The sequence below is a fragment of the Neophocaena asiaeorientalis genome, unplaced genomic scaffold, assembly GCF_003031525.2.
Source record: "Neophocaena asiaeorientalis asiaeorientalis breed wild unplaced genomic scaffold, Neophocaena_asiaeorientalis_V1.1 scaffold226, whole genome shotgun sequence".
Lineage (NCBI taxonomy): Eukaryota > Metazoa > Chordata > Mammalia > Artiodactyla > Phocoenidae > Neophocaena > Neophocaena asiaeorientalis.
Genome location: NW_020173037.1, coordinates 8,060,681 through 8,084,001, shown reverse-complemented (window position 1 = coordinate 8,084,001; position 23,321 = coordinate 8,060,681). Strand labels below are relative to the sequence as shown.

At 43.3% G+C, this 23,321-nt stretch overlaps 2 protein-coding genes and 1 long non-coding RNA gene across 9 annotated transcripts in view; 2 read left to right on the top strand and 1 right to left on the bottom strand.

Moving 5' to 3' along the window:
- ASPH (aspartate beta-hydroxylase) overlaps window positions 1–12,242 on the top strand; it is a 262,524-nt gene extending 250,282 nt beyond the window's left edge. The window contains exons 26-28 of one of the 6 annotated variants that reach the window (XR_003002936.1): window positions 3,260–3,335; window positions 6,907–6,981; window positions 11,283–12,242. The gene's annotated coding sequence lies outside the window, so the exon portion shown is untranslated. Of the gene's footprint in view, window positions 1–3,259; window positions 6,982–11,202 lie in introns of all 6 variants that reach the window. The other 5 variants (XR_003002933.1, XR_003002935.1, XR_003002932.1 and 2 more) reach the window with 5 other exon arrangements.
- CLVS1 (clavesin 1) overlaps window positions 1–23,321 on the bottom strand; it is a 140,626-nt gene that overhangs the window by 42,215 nt on the left and 75,090 nt on the right. The gene's annotated exons all lie outside the window — the stretch shown is intronic.
- LOC112398141 (uncharacterized) overlaps window positions 15,009–23,321 on the top strand; it is a 123,357-nt gene continuing 115,044 nt past the window's right edge. For both annotated transcript variants that reach the window (XR_003002939.1, XR_003002938.1), the window contains exons 1-2: window positions 15,009–15,088; window positions 17,607–17,726. This is a non-coding gene — a long non-coding RNA (uncharacterized LOC112398141). The remainder of the gene's footprint in view (window positions 15,089–17,606; window positions 17,727–23,321) is intronic.

Sequence of the window (23,321 nt, the reverse complement as noted above, 5' to 3'; positions counted from 1 at the left end):
TGAAAATCTGTATTAGTCATATTTCACCCAGCTTACCCGTGTTCTTGAGAAAAAGACGCCCTGCAACTTCTTGCAGGAACAAAGAACAGAACTGACTCTCCTCCTGAGACATCCGTCTATATTTCCATCCCAATCACTTGATCTCAGGTCTGGGGAAAGAACCACGCCACCCATTAGAGTTTAAATGGTACCTACGTTCGTCTGAGGTTAGGAAAGAGCAGAATCTTGCCTTTAAACAGGACCACATTAAGCACTGATTTGGTGTCACCTTGAGAGCAGGGCACCAACGGTAGCAGAGCCTGTGGAGATGGCTGACAGGTCATTATGACCTGGGATCCCAGAGAAGAGCCAGGCTGGACCTGAACAGAGCCCAAGTCTCCTTTCACACAGGCAGAGAATATACTGCTTCTTACTGCCTAGATAGGGTTGCTGCTTTCCTGGATGAAAAAAACAAAAAACACACCATGAACGTGGAGGGCAAATAACTGATCTTGGGGAATTTTTTTCCCTTTCTTTGAAAAATTACCTCATTACTTCTTCTTTAAGCTCATCTGTCTGCCATGTGGAATGGGGCCTAGTTTGTCTTATAACCACTTACTGCACTACCCAAAGGAAATTCTCCCTAAATCCCAACACAAGTACCCAAATGGTGCCATGAAATGTAATGTTTGATTTAAGCATCTTAGAGATCTCATGCATTCATATATTTATGATTTATAAATGCATCTGCAAAAGAGTGTTGGCAGTTATGTAGACTTTACAAGAGTTTATGCACTTATTTATATGTTGCAGTGGCCTAAGTGCTATTTTAAGGGTACAACTTAAAAATCCCAATCAGTTGGGCTTCCCTGGTGGCGCAGTGGTTGAGAGTCCGCCTGCCGACGCAGGGGACACGGGTTCGTGCCCCGGTCCGGGAAGATCCCATGTGCCGCGGAGCGGCTGGGCCCGTGAGCCATGGCCGCTGAGCCTGTGCGTCCGGAGCCTGTGCTCCGCAGCAGGAGAGGCCACAACAGTGAGAGGACTGCGTACCAAAAAAAAAAAAAATCTCAATCAGTTCTCTAATAAATATTGACCATTATAAATATTTGAGTGATTTTTATCATGGACACAGCAGCTTACAGGGACAGTTCTTTTAAAAATGATAGAAATTATCCCAGAGGGAATAACAGCTCACCAGCAGGACATGTTAGATTCTAAATTCTACTGCTTGTGCTTTTAACTCAGCTATGAGAATCTTCAGGAATTTAAGGGCCAAATGAGAGAAGATTATTCCCGATAAAATTAGATATTTTCTACCTCCATCATTATAAAATACCTTGGGGAAAATGGCTTTCCAGTTTTTTATTAGTAACACAAATTCTTATAAGCACTTTATATTTTATACCAGCAAAACCACTAATTTATTGAAAATTACATCATTAAGGTATTCCATTTCAGATTAGAGCTTCCAGAATTACCTATTATCTTCAAGAAAATTCTTTTAATGCTATCATACACCCACACATATCTGCAGGATAACATCTTCAGGGATTATCTGATCGTCAGGGAGTGTCTCAGTCAGCTCCGTGGGGAAGAATGTGTCTTTTTGTATCCACACGGTATTCAGATTTGCTAGCCACATCCCCTCTGTGGACTTCGACTTAAGAAACGGGAATCCTCTACTTGCGGGAAAAGATTCTAGGGATCTTACTCAGGATACTATAATGTTTCCTCCTTTGTACTTAGTTTTAGTTAACATTTTATCCACTAACTCTAGCTCTGTAATGGACTATTAACTCAGGATAAAAATTCTTATTTTGCTCTCTCTCCCCTTACACACACACACACACACACACACACGTACACACACACCACAGACCCCAGTGCGTAATTGGTATATGTCTACCTTTCGGCTTTTCTCTTCCGTGTTTATAATTGAGGCCTCCCAAATTTAGGATTAAATGAATTCAAATTTACAACAACAGCAAAAAATTCCAACGTCAGCCTTGTCAGCAAGCTGTGACTTATGTGGGCGTTACCTCAGGGGTGAGAGCGAATCCCCACCCCCTTCTACAAGCTGCAGATCCATCATTAAAGACTCATGCCTATGCCATAGAGCTGATCTCCTGGTAAAATAAGGACGCCACTGTCAGGGTAACACTTCAGTTATTTTTCTCCCGTTATTGCCCGGGAGCAGATCTGGAGCTGTTTCGGATGCGAGGTTTGTGTGCGTCTGTGCGCTGAGGGTGCTGATGGGGGCGGAGCGGAGGATGTGAGTGTCGGTGGCAGAGGAGAACTGTAGGGCTGAGAAGGAAGCCTGCAGAGGAAGGTGGAAGAGCGCCAGCTCTCCCTGCCTCAGCACCAGCTCTGTTCCTCCAATGGCGTCGCCGAAAGGCACGTATTCATCGACACCTTTGAGTACCCAACACTGTGTTTCAGGGGCAGCACGGTGGATGCAAACTCGCCTTCAGTGAGCTCTGATTCCAAAGCTACAGGCAGTACAACCTTGGGCAAGTTGCTTCATCTCTCTGGGCCTAGTTTGCTGCTGGTAAAACTCTGCAGGCGATTGTGAGGCTTCACTGGATCAGAGTGTGTCATCCGCCATGTCTGGCAACCGGCATAGGCCCTGCATGTCCCCTCTCGTGGCAGTAGGTGTGGGCATGCCCAGGTGACCTGGCTGCTTCTGCATGCCAAGTCTGTCTTTCCGTTGCATCCTTATTTTCCCCAGCTTTGTCAGTGATATCTCACGGGGATTGTGTGTGTCCTGGGCCTGTTTAACCCAGGGTAGGTCCATCACTCACCCTCCCCTCCCTGAGCTAGAGTGCAGGGTTTCTGCCCCTGCACCCAGGCCACCCTCCCAGGTTCCTTTTCAGCCAACGGGGAACTCAGAGGTGGGTGGGATGGGGGAGAAACCAGGGCATTTCCCCCACATGGTTCCAGCTTGGGTGGCCTCTCCTCCAGGCTCCTGTTCCCTTGGGACAGGTCTGTGTGGGTTCTGCCGCTGGGTCCCAGGAACGCTTTGTCTTTCAGCCTCAGGTAGGTCTCTGCTTCCGGTTCCTGCTAATCTCCAGTTTGCCCCATCATCCCTGTTTGTCTTCTCAGATTGGTGTACCCAATTCCCTGTGTTAAATTAAGTTACCTCTGTTTAAAATACTTATTGTTTTCCTGGCTGGACCCTGACTGACACATGGATGCTGTGTTACGACGTTACTGAATTTTTGCCTCTGGGTTGGAGACTCACACTGTGGAATTTCAAAGCAATGGACTTGAACCCTTACAGGGCCAACTTAGCTCGAGGAGCCTGGTGAATTCAGCTCTACACATCAGCACAGAAGACACGTGTGTGATCCGTCCAGGTAGGACCTCTGTTTACCCCTGGCCACAGATTGTGTTGAAACAGGGAGCTGAAACTCCTGTAGGAAGGACCGAAGAGAATTTTGAAGACCAGAGAACCCCTTCCTGAGACGAGCGATTCGTATTCTGCGTTTGGTGAGGGGGCAAGACGTCCCATCAAGTTTAGGTTAAGTGGTCGTAATCAACTTCTGGGAGCTTGCTGCTAGATCACAGCATCAAGTGACGTGTCCCCAAACGGAGAGGACAACTCTTTACCAGCCCTGTTAGATTCTCTGCATTTCTTAATCTTATTTCACTGGTAACAGGGACAAAATTACTACTGGAGAATTCATAATCTTCACCCATCTAAACCTTCTTTACCGCTCTCCCCACCTCCACCCACTTCTAGGAAGGAAGGCTACTCTTGCTAAGTGGGTTGGTTCCAGGCTCTTTTCTGCGGTGCAGACTTAGGGTAATGAGTGAAAGAGAGGGAGTCAAGGAAGCCAGAGAGGCTGAGTCTGGCACTGAGAAAAAAGCCAAGGGGCAGATGCCTACAAAGTAGGTGCCCATCGAGTGAGGGGAGAGACTTGGGGACCGGGGTGAGAGGCTGCAGAGAAGCAAGGAGTACAAGAAGATGGGCAGACAAAGAAAGGTGATTTCGTGAAGTGTTGTTGAACGTAAGTTACATCTCCTTTAAAGCTCTTTGAAAGATGCAGATAAAAATCTGAGGTACTGTAAAATGAGTTTTAGTGGTTGGATTATACTTTTCAAACATGTTTTACTTCTATACCAGACGATATGGGTACCTAAGTTTATTCGGTTTACACGTTGTCGGCTGTGGCAATTAACCCTTTCAGTGATACTGTCTCGTCCTCTTATTGTTTCAGATGTGTGTGTGCTGTCTTTTTGGCTAGTCAGAGAGCGGCTAACAACTGCCTTTTAATTTATTTATTCACGTGACAAAAATTAATTTGAGAGCCTGCTGTGCGCCAGGCTCTGTGTAAAACTCCACTCTGCCCATGAGGTGCTCACAGCCCAGGGAGGGAGACAGAAAACACAGCCCGCGTTGTACCATGGGGTAAATGCAATGATGGACATGAGGATACAGGGGGGAGCACAGAGGAGGGATGCTGCTTTCAAACACCTGGCCCAGAGCCAGGCACATAGCAGGTGCTCAGACACAAGGCACATCCAGTGAAAGAGGGTGCTGGGCTGGACACCAAATGCAGGGACATAGCCATACCAGTTGTCAGGGGCCCAACTCTCCATTTAACTATTATAAAATGGGAGTCAGTAGAAACAGTGGCTCAACCCACAGCTTTCCACCTGACAGCTAAACCAATTCCATGATTTGTCGTGTATTAACAGCATCAGGACACAGTGGTGGTGCGGAACAGGGACACACTGGTCTCTATTCTCAAGGCAGCCTCATTCTCTTTAGGAAGATAAGACAGACACGGAACACAATTAGCAAACATACAAGGAAGCAATAAAATCATGAGCTAGAAGTGGCTAGGTATTGTGGGAATTGACTGTCAGGTAAGCCTTTCCTACATCAAGGAATTCATGCAACAGAAATTAATGCCCATAAGAACGTTTTGAGTATATTAAGGTGGCACTACGGACCCCCAGGAGGAGGGAGTGTGTGTCGGGATGATGAGTGTAGGAAATGATGGATTGGTGTTCATGGGCTATACCCTGGTTGGTTTCTCACTGAAATAGAATAGAATCGAGGCAAAGTGTGAGATGGAAGCAAGTCAAAACTCTTCACTTATATCCTGTGGTCTCCTGTTTGGAGCCAGGTTCTAACTCTAAATAGACTTGTGAAAATGTATTCACAGCTGTATAGGGCCAGAGATACCAAATGATGGTGCTCTACCAGCTTAAAACTCTAGCTTCATGCAAAATGGAGTTGTATCAGATCTTTCATCCGTCAAGCACAGAAAAGAGAGCTAGTCTGTGTACTCTGAGTTTATCTCAGAGAAGAACCATATCTCACACTCAGAACTGTCGACTCTCTTCCCTCTTTTACACCCCAGACAGTATTCAATAAATATGTATAGAACAAATGAATAAGAGAAACCACCACACCAAAAAAGTCCACTGTCTATTCTAATCACAAAAACATTCAACTCAGCCTTTAAGGTGACTTTTCCAATTGAAATGAAGCCACATGGGGTTTGGGGGCAGGGGTACCGAGTAGTGAGTGCCATTAGGTACAGAGTTTCTATGTAGGGTGATGAAAATGTTCTGAAATTAAACAGTGGTGATGGTTGGACAGCTCTGTGAATAAACTACAACTCACTGAATTAGGCACTTAAAAGGGGTTAATTTTGTAGTACTTCAATACAGCTGATTTTTTTAATCATAGTTGAGATTCAGTCTTGATGAAACACATTATAACTGGAGAATCCAAATACAGCTCATTGTGCATAGTGTAATCAATTAGTTTTATTCTTGAACATAAGGAGACTTATAATCCAATGAAAATTATGACCTTATGAGAGAGAAAAAATTATTCTGATGAAATATGAAAGCACTTTAAACTGAAGACCAGCATGTAAATGAGGAGGAACTTATTAGCTGAGAGCTGCAAATATTCTGTGTATCAGAGAATGGGTAGTTGGGTTATTGGTTCATTTGGTCTCTCATCCAATGAACATTTTTAAAGAAATCTGAGTAGCAGTATTCTTCTAGGATCCTGAAGAGCTGTCTCATCACTGGCTGAATCAGTGAGCAACAGAAAGGTTTGAAATTCTCTAATACCTTGTGTATACACTACATCCCAGGCTGTATAGATCTGTTTCCTCTACAGCAAGACCTGGGGCTCTCTCAGACGAAAATTGGAAGAGAGTTACACAGCTGTAACAGAATTGTGTTCATCTTGACCACAAATCCTGATGCAAACAGAAAAATGGACGTTCTTTCCTAGACAGAGTGACTTTCCTCTAACATTTACGGCCCAGAACTACCATCAGCTCTCTATCTACCCGGCATCCAGTGTAAGCTTCAACGAACTATAGCTGATGGGCAGTCCAGTGCCTCTAGACACACGTGGTTATTGAACAATTGAAATGTGTCTTATCCAAGTTGGGATGTGGTGTCAGTACAAAATACCCACCAAATTTTGAAGACTTAGTACTAAAAATCTAAACCATCTCTTTAATAGATTAAAATTTGTATTTTATGTTGAAATCACACTCTTTTGGATATATTGGGTGAAATAAAAATATATCACCCCCTCCCAATGTAGCTTTTTCTTCCCTGAGGATGAACAGCAAAGAACTCAGTTAAAGAAAGGTCAGCCTTGTGAAGGCAACAAAGAATATAATGAAAAGGGGTGAAGAGAGAGGCATGGCAAGTCTCTGCTCACTAACTTGTTATAACTGCTGTCATAACTGGGGGGAAATTATAAGAATGAGGTTTGAGGTGTTCATCTAAACCCTTCAGTCCTTCTGAAATGTTAACACCATTTTATAACCAAGACTTCTTTCTGGAAGGGGAATCCCAGCTGACCACAGGCAGACTGTGTAGCTGGGCATTAAGAGCTAGATCTCACACATAGGTTAATGTAACCGCTGCTGCTACGTACAGGCTCAACTGGACATTTGAGGCGTTGAACCAGCTGCACAAGGATGATCAAAAACTACCAGAGCCCCTTGTCAAGAGGTAAGTAGTCATTTTTAAACTATATTCTTCATATACACGTGGATAAGGAGCTCATAGCATAAAATGTAGGGATTTAATCTTCAGGATACATTCCCTGTGCATTTCCTTTATGTGAACGGTTCCAATTGAAAAAGAAAACACACGAATCTTCCAGAGTAACTCATATGTGCTTCCAGCTCTTTGCCATCAATAATCTAACGAGACTCACCGTGTCTGGGTGGAGGTATTAGAGACACAGCGATAAAGTGACTGGGTAGCCTCCCTTGAGAGAGACACAGTTTGATAGGGGAAGGATCCAAGAAAACGGATAACTGCAGCAATTTTACACATATTGTCTAATACTTGTGATATTTGACTATTCGTGGATGCAGGAGAACATGTGCCTTTTTGTAAGTAATTAAAGGCAAATCTATGTAACCTACTGCCTGATTAACAAAGCTTCTACTGCTGCGGGAGAACAAACGAATTATCTGCTAATTATCTTGCTTTAGAGGTTAGCCCAAGCCACTTTGGTGTCTATATATTTGTGTCTATGGTTATTTGCTGCTGGTGATACAGAACAAACAAATGAGGAGTGAGTCTTTTGTGAGGTACTCTATGCCCAACGCAGCCATTGGTCAGGGGAATCTCTGTGCTTTGCCCACAACCCTTGGTGCCCTGGAGTCCTGCAGAGAGTAAAACCTTTGTGAAGTCCCCGTGTTCACTGAGAGGCACTCATGTAGATAATAATGGCAGACAGTTTAGGAAAACAGATTAATTATTACGTCTGACAACTTTGGGGAAAAAAACAGGAGCTCATTTACAAATTTGCTAATTAGCCCTCTCCATTGTGATACAGAATTCAACAGGTATATCTGTGTATAATGCAGGATGGCTTTATGTGGTGTGTGTCTGTGTGTCTATGTGTCTGAGTATAGACAGAGATGGTTTGTGTTCTGGAGTCTCGCGTAATAATCTTATAAATCATTGCTGAATGTTCCCAAGTCTCTGCAGATTACTCCTGATTTGTAAATGAGACGCCTTTGCTACATACAGAAAATCAATGTTGTCATATTTGCAAATTAACCATTCTAATCCTTTGGTATTGCTCAAATTACACTTCCGTCTTAGTTCGGTCCACTCTCCTGAGAGACACTTTGGTCAAACATGGTTTCCTCTTAGGTAGTGGAAAGGGAACATTCCTGGTAATATTTGAAAAACGTAGTTGTTTAGTCAGCACATGTATTCGGATGCCCCTACTACCTGTTAGGTAATAATTCTACAAAGAGGCAAGAGGACAAGGGGGCACAGATGAAATCTCCCTGAATAGTGTTTTCAGAGAACTTATATAAGAAAATCATTCTTTAAAAAAAAGAAAAATCTTCCATTAATCTGAATCAGGCTAAGAAAATGGCTGTTACTCGTTGTATCATTAAATATTAGGTTCTGCTTGTGTGTATGTGTTTGGTGGCCAATAAACAGACTTCACAGTATACTTAGAATCTTTATAAAATCCATGTGGGCAGTACACATGTGCCCGTCTTGTAGAACGTGGAGCACAGTCAATTTTCCCCAGTTTTATAATTGAACATTTATATTTTGATATATATTTGGTTAGATTTAGGACACATTCCCCTTACTGAAAAACGTTTTTAAGCACAATTATATAACACCACACAGATTGCATTTTGGAAGATACTTATAATTAGGTGAGAAAGGATAGCCTGTGTCCCTTGCAGGGAGAAATCCCTATAGAATATTATCTATGCTGGTCCTGCCCTAGAAAAGATGTAAAAGTCATGATGAGATTGTTTTGAGTAAGCTAATTAGCATCATTAGTTTAATGTGTTCTGCGAATTAGAAAAATTTCTAAATGGCCTGACTTGAAGAATCTTTTAATTTTTAGTACTACTACATAATAAGGAGCTGTAACTCGGCACAAGTTACAGCAGTTTGACGCTTACTCATATGAGTTTTGGGGTGACACTAGTTAATAGAGAAATAAGCGCCTGGCCCTGATGCCACAGCCTAGGAGAGGAGGTAGCAGGGAGGGGACCCGTGGGAGGTGGTCTCATCTGCAGGGCGGGGCCGCTGGAGGAGGGACCACACAATGCAGGGCACATTTTGATCATTCTGGTAATGCTTTGAGATGCATGCAAGAGTGTTCACTTTTCTCCACACCCTCTCCAGCATTTACTGTTTCTAGATTAACGTAAGAAGGTAAAAGAGAAACCTGATTTCCAACTCAGCTTTGGAGTTCCCTTGGCTGGTGAAACAATTACAGGTCCCCGGAGGCCACCAGCCTTCAATGAGTCAGCCAATTTTTTTCCATTGCTTATTCAGAGGCATCCTCAGATCTCTTAGAGAAAATTCCCTATTTTCCCTCATTATTTCCTTCCATATTTTCACGAAAACACTTCTTAAAGAAATGGTCCCATTTGGAGTCTTGTTTGTACCTTCATTTGTTCCTTTTAAAATTCATTAATCTATTCATCAATTCTTCCTACATTGTCATCCCACTCTTATTGGTCAGTCACCCGCAGTGTGCCTGGTGCTGGGGGCAGCCATGGATCAGGTAGCCCTGGGGCCCCTCTTCCCCAGCCTTGGGCCCTCATACTGCTTCCACTGAGGCACTCTCCACCGACGCTGGACAGATGGGACAACTCTGGATTCTATGCAACAAAATTACTGACTGCATTTGTGTTTAGTAAACTCACCTATTCTTTCACTCAGTTTACCTCTCATTGGTGTTAGAAAGAGGAAGCTGAGTGGCGACTACAGTTTACCAAGCTCTTTTAGGAATCTGATTTCATTTGCTTCTGAAAACAATGTATAGAGTAGGAAAAAGGCTTGTTGCAGAATAATGTATATATCATAAATTTTAATACAAAAAAATTCCTCTTATTTATGTTCGTATGAGCAAGGAGAAAGAGGTGGAAGGGTGTACATTGGGGCTGCGTGTTTTGCCTGTATCAGGAGGGAGGGCATGAGGGGGAAAGGGAGAAAATCAGCTTTGCCTTCATACTGTTTTGTTAGCACTTGTTTCGTTATATAAACTAAGCATGCAGTACTTCTGTAGTTTGAGAGTTATCAGGTAAAAATTTTACACTTAAAAAAACACAGAAATAATCCTATGAAGTTGAGATTAGCAATACCTCATTTTTATGGGAGAAGAAATTGAATGTGGGGAAAGCAAGGGTTTTCCTCAAGTGATAAGGCCAAAAACAGAGCCAGGCTCCATTCCAAACCTTCTGGTTGAGAGGACAGTGAGATTTCTGTTCCAAGCAGCTGTTTCCTTTCCATAGAACAAACACATCACAACTTGTTAGGATTGCGGGCAGTGTACCGAAGCAAAGTAAAACTCTCTGTACTGAGGGATAAGACGTTTTGACTGAAGGGATAAACAGAAGGCCAGTTGGCTCTGGATGTGATGTCGGACTCCACGTCGAATATGCCAGGCTCTTCATAACTTCTTTTACTTTTCTTCTACCAAGTCCAGAGACCCTCTAAGAGCTCCCAGCTGCCATCAAGTGTCTCTTAGGGCAGAGTAGCCAGTCTCTGGCACAAGGAAGTAGGTTAAGGGATTGACCAGGCTTTTTTGTACTCGTCGGGGTCTAGCTCAGGGGTCTCCAAACTTTTTGATAACGTATACTTATGTATAAATTGAATGCGTGGATAAAATCTACGAAGTTAGAAAATAGAAATTTTTCTTCCTATACATCAGTGGATTATCTTTTTTTTTTTTTAACATCTTTATTGGAGTATAATTGCTTTACAATTTTGTGTTAGTTTCTGCTTTATAACAAAGCGAATCAGCTATACATATACATATATCCCCATATCTCCTCCCTCTTGCGTCTCCCTCCCACCCTCCCTATCCCACCCCTCTAGGTGGTCACAAAGCACTGAACTGATCTCCCTGTGCTATGCAACTGCTTCCCAGTAGCTATCTATTTTACGTTTGGCAGTGTATATATGTCCATGCCACTCTCTCACTTCGTCCCAGCTTATCCTTCCCCCTCCCCGTGTCCTCAAGTCCATTCTCTATGTCTGCGTCTTTATTCTTGTCCTGCCCCAAGGTTCTTCAGAACCCTTTTTTTTTTTTTTTACATTCCGTATATATGTGTTAGCGTATGGTATTTGTTTTTCTCTTTCTGACTGACTTCACTCCGTATGACAGACTCTAGGTCCATCCACCTCACTACAAATAACTCAATTTTGTTTCTTTTTATGGCTGAGCAGGTGGATCATCTTGTGCACCATCTTGGGGCTGCTAGTCTGTCCCCTTCTTAATGACAATTCGTGTGCTTCATCACTTTGAGGATGAAGATTGGTGGCCACTTGTTGGAAATGCTTTGCATATCTGGAGAGCAAACAGCATGGACCGTGTACTGGCAGCCATGGACGGCTCTGTGAGAGCTGAGTCCTCCAGTTCCTGGAATTCTGTAGCTCTGCTGGCGTTCCAGCAGCTCTGCCTTCCTGTGCACAGGGGTCCAGACATTCCTGATGAGCAGCTGATCATTCTGATGACTTTGAATAGAGGTCTACACCGTGGAATGACTTAGCCATCACCATTTGAAAGACAATTAAGAATCTCCTAGGAGGGACTTCCCTGGTGGCACAGGGGTTAGGAATCTGCCTGCCAATGCAGGGAACACGGTTTGATCCCTGGTCCGGGAAGCTCCCACATGCCGCGGAGCAAATAAGCCCGTGGGGTATAAAAAATAAGTTAAACCCCATGCCTGGTAAGCAGACCAATTGTCCCTGGCTGGGAGAACTAAAGCAGAGGCAGGTGCTGTGAGGGGGAGCTGTGTTTGACCCTCGTCCGACTGGCGTGCAGGAAGCTGCCTGTTTTCCTGCACAGACAGGCTCAGTTTAATCAGATCAACTCTCAGCACCTTAATGATGGTGTTGCTTCCTTTTCCTCTGTAGCTTCTTTCTCCCACAGCTTTCCTCAGTTGACTGTGGGCTGGTGACAGCGATGGTAAAGGTAGGAGCTGGTTCCATACATCAGTCTTGAAACCCCAGACCCCATCCACCACCCCAGCCAAGGAGGAGGCCATTGCTCCATCTCTCGAAAAACAATTTGAGACCTGGAAGTTCACAATAACATCTTTGTTTGTTAAAGATGTCTCATTCTTGAAACTAACAGTAAATCAACTACAATTAAAAAAGTCTCAATTCTGTTCTCCATTTCATGTCATAAAAATATCCCAGGAGAAAAGAAAAAGAATGGAAAATATGAAAAATAAGTTTTCTGATAAATTCCAGATGAAGCTTGAGTACCCTGTTTTTCTTCATTGCCTTTTTGTGTGTGTGTGTGTGTGTGTGTGTGTGGTACGCAGGCCTCTCACTGTTGTGGCCTCTCCCGTTGCGGAGCACAGGCTCCAGACGCGCAGGCTCAGTGGCCACGGCTCATGGGCCCAGCCGCTCCGTGGCATGTGGGATCTTCCCAGACCGGGGCACGAACCCGTGTCCCCTGCATCAGCAGGCGGACTCTCAACCACTGCGCCACCAAGGAAGCCCCTTCATTGCCTTTTATAACCTATTTACTGTGTAAAGTCCCCTGCAGATCCCATTTCAGTCACGGGGCCTTTTTTGCCTAATTGCATGAACTCCCAGGTTAGGCATTTCTTTCTCAGAACTCCATAGCATCTTGGGCACACCCTTATTTTCATACTTCTCACTCTTCTTTGTATCAGTTTATATATCTATCATTCCTACAAAACTGTGAGCCACTTTGGGGCAGAAACGCAGATTTATTTCTTTTTCTTCCCTGCACTCTCTCATTTTACATTATGTTATATTATTATTATTTTCTGGTGGCCTAGCACAGAATGCTCAGTGTTTGCTGATTGACTAGGTCCCCCCAGGGTTAAGTTACTAATCAGTTATTCAAAATTAGAAATTAAGTTTCCAGTAAGTTCCATGTTCAGAATGGCAATTACATTACGGGCATCATTAATCACTCCCTCCAAGTATGTATTTGTGATCAAGGAGACATATTAGCTATGAGTAGCCGAAAGCAATTCTATTGCAATATTAATGGAGTATAGTTGACCCTTGAACAATGCGAAGGTTAGGGGCGTCAACCTTCCACGCAGTAGAAAATCTGGTATAATTTGTAGTTCGCCCTCCATATGCGAGGTTCCTCCAGATGGGCAGTTCTGAATTTGGGGGTTCAACCAACTCCAGTCCTGTAGCAGTTTAGTATTTACTATTGAAAAAAAGCCGAGAATAAGTGGTCCCTTGTAATTCAAACCTGTGCTGTTCAAGGGTTAACTGTATATCCTTTGCATTCTGTGAATGTTGCTGTAGCATGTAATTTGCCCCATAAAATAAATCTTTGACCAGGAGTTTCAAACAGAACTCAGAGGGGTTGAGAAGTTGATCCTGGGCTGAGCCAGCCTGCTCATGGTTAAGTGACACGCCACACTGCCAGACTTGCAGTACCTCGAATTCAAGGGCCACAGCAAAATGACAAATTGTTTGTCATAGCCTTGAAGCATCAAGGCCTTATTTACACACAAACTAAATCAAAATATTAATTCCAAAAATACACAAAAACTTCTGAATGTAAACCAGAAGGGCAAAAACCAAAGAGGAAGTAATAGGTATCTGTTATAAGTGGGGAATAAAAAAAGGTACAATTAAAGGAGAATAAAGAGTTGCAATTTAGAGACTATATATAATTCTGACAGAAAGGTCTAGAAAAGCCTAGGGAAATTTCAAACTTCCTAAACTAGGTCTTAACTCCTTCAGTGACATTCAAGTCCCTCTGAACAATAACTCAAACCCAGGTCTGAGCCTTAGTTCTGCACCCCCTTTTGTGTGGCCCAGTCTTGGCCACTCTGGCCCCAGGGTTCCTCGCACAGAGGGTTCGGCTGGCCCCGGAGCCACGCAGCCTGGCGGTGCTGGAGGAATTGGGACACCACTATCCCTGAGGACACTTGGGCTTTGCACAAGTAAGTTCCACTCATCACGATACCACGATCGCCTCTCAGCACCATCCCCACCAGTAATTGATTCTTACAACCCCGGGCAGATGCCAGCTCAGGGCTTCCGTGAAAATTCCTCCTGATTCACCAAGTCCCCGTCAGTCCTCCTTATCACAAAACCTCCACTGAGACCCCCAGCACGTGTGGTCGTTTGCTTTTCTAAATCTTCACAGTATTTCCACAGCTTTCATGGCACGTCTCATAGTATGTGTGTGCTTTTTAAATACGATTTTAAAATTAGAAATAATTTGAAACATGTGTTTTGTCTCAATTACTGGTTTACCTATTCCCATCCCCACCAAACCATCACTTTCTCTGAGGGTAGCACTTTGTCATTACCTGCTTGTACCCCCAGGACCCAGTGTGGTATGAACCACAGAGAACGCCGTGTCCCCTTTGCTAACAAGGGCGGGAGCGGGTGATGCACAGTGAGGGCCCTTCGGGGGCTGAGCCTTCCTGGACGCACAGCTGCTTCTTTCGGGGCCCACAATGTTGGCTGAGGTGCAGGGAACACGTGGCTCTGTTTTTCTTGGATACGGACAGAGCCCGGACAGAGCTGCGCTCAGCCCTGGGGTCAGGCAGCCTTCTTCTCATTCCTCCCCCCAAAGGGCTATCATTCTGAGCAAAGTGGGGAAGACTTGGAAGAGAAAGGGAGAGTGGATGAGAGCGAGTGAGAACGAGGACACTGAAGGAGTGCTGAGTGAGAGTGAGTGCGCGAGGGGGCGAGTCTGTGAAGGGGTGAGTGAGTGCGTGTGTGTGAAGGCGGTGCTAGTGTGTGAGGGGCTGCGTGTGAGTGTATGACGGGGTGTCTGTGCGAGAGGGAGAACGAGTGTGCGAGGGAGTGTGAGGGTGTGAGAGGGGTGTGAAGTGTGTGAGGGTGTGAAGGGGTGAGAGAAGTGTGTGCGTGTGTGTGTGTGTGCGCGCGCGCGAGGGGCGTCCCTGGGCGGCAGAGCGGCGGGAGGGTAGGGCGTGGGGGGTGGGACCCGGGGGCACCGCCTTCCCACCCGGACCGCGCCTGCGCCCCGCCCTCCTCGGCCCCGCCCCCTGCCCGCGCGGGACGTGGGCGCTGCTTCCCTCCGTGGCTTCCGGCGAAACGCGGCCCCCGAGGCCCTGGAGCTGCCCCCGGACCGGTGAGAACTGTTAAGTGTGCTTCTTTCAGGCCTCTCTGTCTCCGTCTGTGTCTCTGTCTCTGACTCCCCGGCTCCGGAAGGGCGGAGAGGCGGCCCGTTCCCTCCTGTCTCTGCACGTGTCGGGTCGGGACACGGCGGTCACTGGGTGGCGCTGCTCTGGGATTCCAAGTCCAGCAAGCTCTGGAGCCTGAAAAGCACTTTTTTTTTCCAGTTCATTTTCTTTTCTCTAATTCCGACCCGACCCCGTTTTCCTTTCTGCCTGACCCGCTTGATGTATGTCTCTATCTCCAAAATATATTCTTGGAAGCCTACATTTCTCTAATCCATCTATAAAAAGTTAATGATTATCTGCTCCCCAGAACAACTTTTAGGATCTAGATCCAACAGCCTGGAGGGCAGGTGTAAGTCCTCAAACATCTGAAAGCTTTCAAAAGCACTGCATTTACCATCTTACAAATAAAAGCACAGAGAACGGAGGAGAAAACAGTTCTTTGTGCCCACAAACAGCAGCTTTAAGGGTAAATCTGATGGGGAGAGGTGGGGCAGGTGTGCAGAGAGTAGAAGCAGAGTGAAGGAGGCTGCTCTCAGGGAGGCCACGTGGCTTCTGAACCAAGAAATCATACAGTCAGCTTCGGAGAATCAGCTCTATTTCTTTTCATAGCCGATACATTTATATCGAGTAGAATTTCTCAAAGGAGCTAAATCTACTGGATATTAAAACATTTTTAAGCCTCAGTAGTTAAAACGGTGTGGTATTTATGCATGAAGAGACCCAAGTATATATGGCGTATGATGAAGTGGCAAGTATAATCAGAAGGGTGGAAATTAATGTGTCCATAAGTTGTGTTGGAACCAGACAGCCTTCTAGGAAAACAACAGCAGAAACCCACACTGTGCAGTAGGATAAGCTGCAAAAATGTAAATGCAAAATAAGCCATGAAATTTTAGGAGAAAATCCAGAAACCACACAAAATTGATAAATACTATAATTTTAAAAATGCTCTTATCTAGCAAAACCAAAACAAAGCAAAAAATCCTGCAAGTAAAATCAAAAGATAACTGAAAGAAAACTATGGGAAATATTTGCAATTCATATGACAGAGCTAATCTCCCTAATGTAAATTGATAAAACCAACAACATAATAGAGGAAATGGGAAAAGGCTATGAACAGAAAATTAACAGGAAAGGAAAGACAAATTCCACTTAAACATATGAAAAGATGCTCCACCTCGGTCATAGAGAAAGCAAATTAATATTTCACTGAGACAACATTTTTCATTCTGTCAGTCTGTCAAAAATCCAAAAGGTTGAAAATACATTCTGGCCTTGGCAAGGCCTTGGATAATAGGTGTTCTCATAATCACTGATGATAGTGGATATTGTAGTACATCCCCCATGGAGGGATATTTCTGAATATTTACCCAAATTACAAGTGGATAATTTTTAATTTATACAAAAATCCAACTTCTGGGAATTTATCTTGCAGATATAATTGTACATGTGCAGAATACTGTATGTACAAACTTGTTCCTTGCTGCATTGGTTGTAATAGCAAGAGATTGGAATTAAACCAAATATCCACTAATAAAGAAATGTGTTTAGCAAACTGTGGTACATCTGTATAATAGAATACTCTGAACATGTAAAAAGCAAATAAAAAGAAAGTTTTCTATGTGCTGATATGGAAAGATGTCCTTTCTATGAAATGATATGTTGAAATCCTCAAGACATATTGTTTAAATAATAAGGCAGGATGGGTAATACTGTATAGAGTATGGAATATTTGAATAAAAAGGGGAAAATAAGAACATATACTTCTATTTCTGTTACACAAAAAACAAAGACACAAGAAACTAAGAAAAGAAGTTACCCTTGTGGAAATGAAGGATAGGAATGAAGTAGAAACATTTGATGAATACCCCTTTATATTGTTTGATTTATATGCAATGTGAATGGATTGCCTATTCAAAACATATATATTATGTGTCAGTCATACTGAAATACGTCTGATTTTGATATTATCACTGAAACAGTCCTCTTAATGAAAACCAAAGCAAAACTCAAAACTGCTTCTTGGGGCTTCCCTGGTGGCACAGTGGTTGAGAGTCCGCCTGCTAATGCAGGGGATACGGGTTCGTGCCCCAGTCCAGGAAGATCCCACATGCCGTGGAGCGGCTGGGCCCATGAGCCATGGCCACTGAGCCTGCACGTCTGGAGCCTGTGCCCCGCAACGGGAGAGGCCACAACAGTGAGAGGCCCGCGTACAAAAACAAACAAACAAAAAAATCTTACAAATTACTCTGTCTGCCTCCTCTTTTGTTTTCTGTTCCCGTTAGGGCTTTTAAGCCTGACATGTTTCTTCCTTTGACTTGGAGAAGAAGATAAATAACTGCGCTGATGAGTGGCCTGAGAATTTGAGGTGTTCTGTCAACAATATGGAGACCACCATTTCCCATTAACTCTGGATATCTGTCTCTGAGGCGTCAGCTTTTCTTAATGCACTGTTTTCCTCTATAGGTCACGGCTCTCAACCTGCTAACGACACCCAAGTAGATCTACAGCAGTCATGTTTCAGCCCAAGAGTGACTGAAGTAAAGGCGGTGTCTCTCATTGAGATGAATAGCACCAGGATCCCAGGTATTTGCACTTACATGCCTGAGCTTCTTTTCCTCAGTTATAAACAGTGGTTTATATATAGTTGGATTTTATAATGCTTCCGTGCAAACTCTAACAATTCCTCAATGCATCTGTGTAGATAAAATAAAGTCTGTGACTTGCTGTAGGTGTACGAAACCCTGACAGTGTCCTGGTCTGGTGGGTCGATTTCTAGGTCTAGAGATGAGAGTCAGGTTCTGACATGGCGTGGGGCGCACCTGGAGGAGGTCAGGTGCAGAGTTGCAGGAAGGAGAAAGCTTCCACTTGCCTGTCTTCCCAATCCGATTTTTAAAAAACTCTCCTAAAGGCCTTTGCACTTGCTGTGTCCTCTGCCTAGAAATTGCTGTCCCAGATCTTTGAATGACTTTCTTCTCTGTGTCATTTAGGTGTAAGCTCCTCAGCCCTCCCGCACCAACAATTATTCTATCACGTCCTCTGGTTTTACCTTCTTGATAGCACTAATCACTGTCTGAAATGGTCTTTTTTACTCACTTGTTTACTTTTTTATCATTTATTAACCCTCTTCTCCCCACCACCCAATAGACTGCAGATTCCAGAAGAGGAGGGGCCTGATCTGTCTTGCCCTCCCACGTATTCTTGTGCTTAGAACGGGGTCTGACACATAATAAGACCTCCATAAATGTTTGGTGAATGAATAAATGAAGGATTAGAGTCCACGTCTAACTGGGTTTTGTACATAAAACCTAGCAAGTGAAATTAGCAAATTCTTATTCAGTGAATGAATAAATTCAAGTAAACTCTTCTTAGACATGGGCATGACCTTTTAAAACACTCAATCGGGCAAAGAAAATACTCTAGGTTGACCGTTACTTGTTCAGCCATCACTGTTTTTTATCACACTTAGGACAGTTACTGATATCTCAGAAATTCTGATTTAAAAAACCAGCTTTCTTCTATAATTTTAGTATTGGTTAAGAAGGCCCAAAGTGCACTAAAAAGCTTAGTTAACTTAAAAGGCTTATTTGACTCTCAGAAGAGTTATTTGTTATACACATAATTTTTCTTGAGAATCAATGGAACTTGTGCTGAACTGAATTTCGTTTTCCTCCAATAACTGATTTAAAAATCAGTTGCACAGAATTCTTTGTCATCGACAATACAATATTTCTTTAGGTGCTTTATTCCAATTTCAAATGCCATTTTTATCAGTGTGAAGATAGATTTTTAAATTGTATAAACAACTAGAGTTAATTGATGTGTTGGTTTAGTAAATCCTAACCACAAGGCTACATTTATAATATTAATAGTCCTGGAGACATACCTAGTTACATTTAAAAATACAAATAATATCTGTGCTTTTTAATGAGGTTTAAATCCTTTTTTTGAAAAAGTATTTTCCTTCTGCAACATATGTCCTTTTCTAATGAGCTAGAATTACAGATAGTGAGCCAGGTTTTGGAAAGGAACACAAACATGTATTGGGTGTCTAGACATAGTTCTGGGTATTCTTCATATGTTGGGGACCAATTAAATGTTCTCTGGAGTTTTCTGCCAACCACTGAGCCTTTGAGGCACAACTCTTGTGGGCTGTTTTGTGTGATGCAGTGTACATTGTGACGCGGAACCTTGGGAAACCAAATCCTTTTGATCTGGGTCCAGGATAAATCTTATTTTATTAAATTTATCACAAGTAATAATGATGTTCAATATACTGTAAATTCCTTGAAACTACAGAATCTTGTCTTTTGGAGAATTTTTGATTAAGATGATCTTATCTGGAGAGAATTATATGTCAAACTGCATGTTATCAGTCAGTTAATTAGGAGCTATCTTAGGTTCTCTTCCATTCTGAGGATTATATGTTAACTCTTTTAGCCTTCAATTTTATTTTAATGAACACATGCCTAAAAATCACATTTCAGATCAAAGGAGCTGAAACACAACTGATGACTAGTCTCTGTGTAGTGAATTACTGAAAAAAAGCGTTTTCTTGGAGCACAGAGAAGGGAAAGTAATGGGCCATGCACTTATTTTTTTATCATTATTTTCTTCTCTAAACTCATGGATCTGTTGTAACAGATATTGTTTTGGAAGATGGTTTGGAGTTCACGTGAGCAATGTATTCCATGGTTGAGATAGCTGAGTTGGGAGAAGTAACAGAAATTGAAGAGAAATTACTCTTTCCCCTCAGACACACAGAGCTATGAGTTAAAATTTGGACTCTTTATCTTACCTGTAAAGAGGACATAGGAGCTTTAATTCCATAGAGGGTTAGCCTGATAAAATGGACTTCCATACCTTACAGAGGGAAATGCCAATTGGTGGATCATGTCTGAAAGGCAATTTCTAATGTGTACCAGGCACCTTAAAATATTTATAGCCTTTGACCCAAGAATTTCAAGGATTTGTAGACAGCAGCAGTTCTTAAATTGTGGTCTGCCATGCTGCAGGGATCCTTGAGACCCTTTTAGGGGGGCCCCAAGGTCAAAATTCTTTTCGTAATCGTATTAAGATTATTTGCCTCTTTCACTGTGTTGCTCTTTGCACCAATGATGCAACAGGAATCAAGAGAGTGGCGCCCAATTGCACTAGAACTCATGGTCTTCCACATTGCCAGCCCCAGGAGAAAAATGTGTGTCAGCTCCACTTAAGGGTATCCTCGGTAAAGTAGTAAAAACCAGTAACTTTATTAAGTCTCGACCCTTGAATACAAATGGTTTTAATATTCCGTGTGAGAAATGGGCAGTACAGGTGGAGTATTTCTGCTGGGCACTGAGGCATAATGGTTGTCTTGAAGAAATGCCCTGTGTCATCGTTTGATTTGTGAACTGAACTAGCTTCTTTTTACGTGGAACACCGTTTTTTGGTGAAAGAACAACTGAAAGGCAAGCCACGGATATTCAGATTTGGGGCTTCAGCAGATACTTTCTCCTAAATGAACAAAGCAATCCTGTCATTTCAAGGATAACAAGTGATAGTATTTTTAAGTCAGAAGAGTCAGGGCTAGAAGCAGGGCTAGGACGGGAATTAACACAGTAATATTTTTAGATGAATTAGTGCTTCTGTTCCCTGCCCCTGGAGAGTTCTTTGTGACGTTCCAGCACACCCAGTTGGTGTCTCAAGCAGCAGCCATTTCCCCTTAGCGCGTGTTGGGCAGAGCCGCGATTGGGTCCTGGTGGCCGACCCCTAGATCGTGGTAACTGGCTGGTTTAAGGCACACGTCATAGTACTCTTTTCGCCAGGGCTGGAGATTGAGCTTGACATTGAATCTCCTCCCCTGCAAAAGATAGCTGTCCGGGTCTCTTGGGCAGGCTGAGCCCAGGGCCCTTCTGACAGGTCTCTGAAGGGATGAGTACCAGATGCCAGAGTTCTTGTTATCAGGTGCAGTTAGCGCGTTAGTTCTTTCATCCTTATAAGGTATGCAAGTAGCGTAGACAAATGCCCTTACTGCAAATCTACCACCGTTTCCCTCTCTTTAATTAATTCATAACGACCTGACCTGTGTTCTTTGCTTCAAGTTTCCGGTTGATAGTTGCTGTTTTGAAAAATCCTGTTTTCTGAAATCTTTCTAGTCTGCTACCTCTTACAAGGTAGTCTAATTGTAATGGACCTTTCCCCTATTCAATAAAGACAAGGATTTCTCTTTGAATTAAAATCCCCCCAGGCATTGAAATGAAAATATGATAAGGAGGTGTGTGTATCGAATACAATTCACTCTTTGAAAAAACATTAAAATTCCACTAATGAATCACTGCGGTAGATAAAAATCAACATATAAGGTCTTTGCTCTCAAGGAACTACAATCTAGGGAGGCCAAGAGAAAAGTAAACAGACTCTTAGGATACCCTGGGACGGTGCTGAGATGGAAATGGGAACACTGGTTGGGGAGGGAACCCGAAGCGGATCAGTGGGCCAGGGCTGATTTTCTAGACAAGGAGCCTAGTCTTCAAGGCACCCCCAAGTCTGGTCCATGTTTATGCTCCAGTGTTTCCAGTAAGAACTCCTCACCCCAGGCAGGGCTCTGCTTACTCTCACAAACTCACCATGCTTTTTCCTGTTCCAAGGATCTTGCTTAGATATTTCCTATGTCTGGAATTCTCTTCCTACTCTCTCTGTAGCCATTTTTTTCCTATTGTTCGATGCCCGTTTCACTCTCTGAAGCCTTCTGGATCACACCAGCCTCCTTTTGAGAGGCAGTGTTTGTCATTTCCTCAGGAAGCCTCATATGGGTGCCCTTCCTACACGTTCCCATAGAATCCTCTGCTCGTCTCTGCTTTGGTACTTACATATCCAGCTGGCAACATGAATCTCTACTTGGAAGGATTCAAGCTTCCAGTGTACAAAACCGAACTTCTGAGCTCCCCGCCCCCGTCCCCGATTGGATTCACCTGAAGGCGTTGCCCTCCCCTCCATTCTCCTAGGTGTTAGCCCTCACCAAAACCCTGAGTTCATCTTCGAATCCTCTCTGTTTCAAAACTCATACATCCAATTCTGGTGGCTCTAACTTAAAATATATCCGGAGTCTGGTTATCTTCCCACCACCTCTGTTGTTTTCACTCTGGTCTCAGCCACTAGAATAACCTCAAGCCTAAATGTTGCCAATCATCTCCCAACCTGTTTCCCTGCATGTGCTCTTGTGTTGTCAGTCTATTCTTCACAAGCAGCCAGAGTGATCTGTTTAAATATTTGATTGCATCACTCTTCTGCTCAAAGACCTCCAGTTGTTCCTCATTTTACTAAGACTAGTCCTTCCAAGGCCCATAGGGCACCCAACCTCTCTGACCTCATCTCCTACAGCTGCTCTTAGTCACTTAATTAACCTCAGAACTAAAGCTTTTTTGCTGTTCTGTGAATACCGCAGGCACTCCCACCTCAGGGCGCTGGCTTGCCCGCTCCCTCTGCCTGGAGCATCCTTCCCTCAGTAGCTGTATGGTTAACAGCCTCACCTCCTTCAAGTCTTAGCTCCAGTGTCACTTTCTTGATGAGGCCAATCACAAGGGCTGTGAGTTGCACCCCATTCTCATCTATGCCCCAGCAGTCTCAATCACTCTAATCTGTTTTCTCCATAGTATTTATTTTTTTTATCATATTACATAATTTATCTACCCACTTATTGTTCTCCTCTCCCGACTAGAATGTTTGCTCTATCTGGGCGGAGAGTTTGGTCTTTTTAATTCATTGCTGTGTCATGAGCACCCCTAGGATAGTATCTGTGATGGTATTTGCTGAATGAATAAATATAAGTTATATGTTAACTTGCATTACTTCCTCACTAGACTATAAATTCCCTGAACACACAGATTCTGAATTATTCAACATTATATATTCAACATCCAACCCAGTACCTAGCATACTGCTAGTGCACAGTCAATAATCGTGAGTGAACGAGTCTCTGTCCACTGAAACGCTGTTGTCTGCACTACCCATCTTGACATTTAATTATTGACTGCTCTAATGTCTCACTGAATCTTCTGTGTGAGCCTTCACCATTTGGTGAAACCTGCTTTTATTACAGTCAGAGGCTACAGCTCTTACTTCTTTTGTGCATGAACATGGTAGATTGATATATTGATACAGTCTACTGTATTTTTTGAGTTGAATTGAATGTATAATAAC